A 1,544-nucleotide genomic window follows, 5' to 3' on the forward strand; every position below is an offset into this window, starting at 1 on the left:
TTTGTAGTCTTAGTAGTTTTTGTAAAAATCCTTTTATGGTTAAAAGGTGAATTATAAAATCCTCTCTAAAGATTGATAGTTGACTTGATTGAATCCTTTCTGAGTGGAAAGGAATTACTATTACAAATCAAGGTTGATATGAACAAACTTGTGTGGCACCAAGAACGTTACCAAGAATGATCACTTAGTGGAAAATATCATAGTTGTGAGAACTGGACGTAGCCCGATTTGGGTGAACCAGGATATATCATTGTGTGGTATCTCTCTCCTTATCTATATTTACTTTCAACCATCTTGATTATCAAGTTAAATAGATAAGCTAAAACTGTGATTTTAACTAACCAAAAACATTCTCCGTTTTTTGTTTCCAAAACCAAGAACGGTCTCTGTTTTCTATTTTCACAACCAAAATCAATCTTGAGTTATTTTCTTAAGTTTTTTAAGAGGAAATTTTAAATTGGTGAATTTACAATTCAAACCTCATTCCTTGTAAATTGACATTGCTACTTCAAATAAGACAAATATTTAGAGGGTGAATATGATCAAGTTAGAAACAATTCAATTATCTGATTTATATTATGGTATATGAAAAATAGTTTGACCTTTAAAAGTCAAAGCAAGTTGAGGATACTGTAGGTTTACCAAAACCAAAGGAAATAGATGCAGGAAAACTAGAAGATGACAAATATTTAGAGGATGAATATGATCAAGTTAGAAACAGTAAATATAAGTTAGAAGAAAGATCTGGATGGAAGTGTAAGTCATTTAAGCCTGAAACTCTAATCATTGGAAGTACAAGTGATCTTTTGAGGACCAGATCATCACTAAAAGATACCAGTTTGTTTGGATTACTCTCATCAATTGAGCTTACCTTATTGATGAAGCATTGGTAGATGATGGATGAATTTTGGAAATGCAAGAAGAGATTTTGAATTGTTAGGTTGTTATAAAAGACTTGGCTTGTAGGGTCTAGGTGGTTAGTTCCACAAAAGTTTGGGGTTGTCAGACTGTTTGGAAAGACTAGCTTGGAGGATCGGGTTATTTGTAATTCAAGGTAATTAAATTAATGGATTAAAGCCTTTTGAATGAGGGGACGAAATGTAGCCAAGTTAGGGGTGAACCGAGAAAAATCTATGTGTCAAATTATTTACGCTTTCATTGTTTGCTACCTCTTAATCCAATTGTATCTACTCCAAGTAAGTCACCAAAACCTAACTAGTTTTTTTATTTGTTTATAAATTATCAATAAGTTATAAACTTTTTCAAACACAATTCAACCTCCCCTTCTCATGTTTGCACCTTCACTTGCATGATAATCACACTTATGATTAGGTGAAGTTGCCAAAAGACAAAAAGGCTTTGGAAAATAGGTGGATGTATAGAGTGAAGCTTGAGAGTAACTCAAAGTCTCCGAGGTATAAAGTCAGATTAGTGGTGAAAGGTTTCTGATTAAAGAAAGGGTGTTGATTTTAATAAAACTTTCTCACATGTGGCAAAAATGTCATCAATTAGAACAATGTTGAGTTTGACAGCTACTCTTGACT

Source organism: Cicer arietinum, chromosome 3 (assembly GCF_000331145.2).
Source record: "Cicer arietinum cultivar CDC Frontier isolate Library 1 chromosome 3, Cicar.CDCFrontier_v2.0, whole genome shotgun sequence".
Classification (NCBI taxonomy): Eukaryota; Viridiplantae; Streptophyta; class Magnoliopsida; order Fabales; family Fabaceae; genus Cicer; species Cicer arietinum.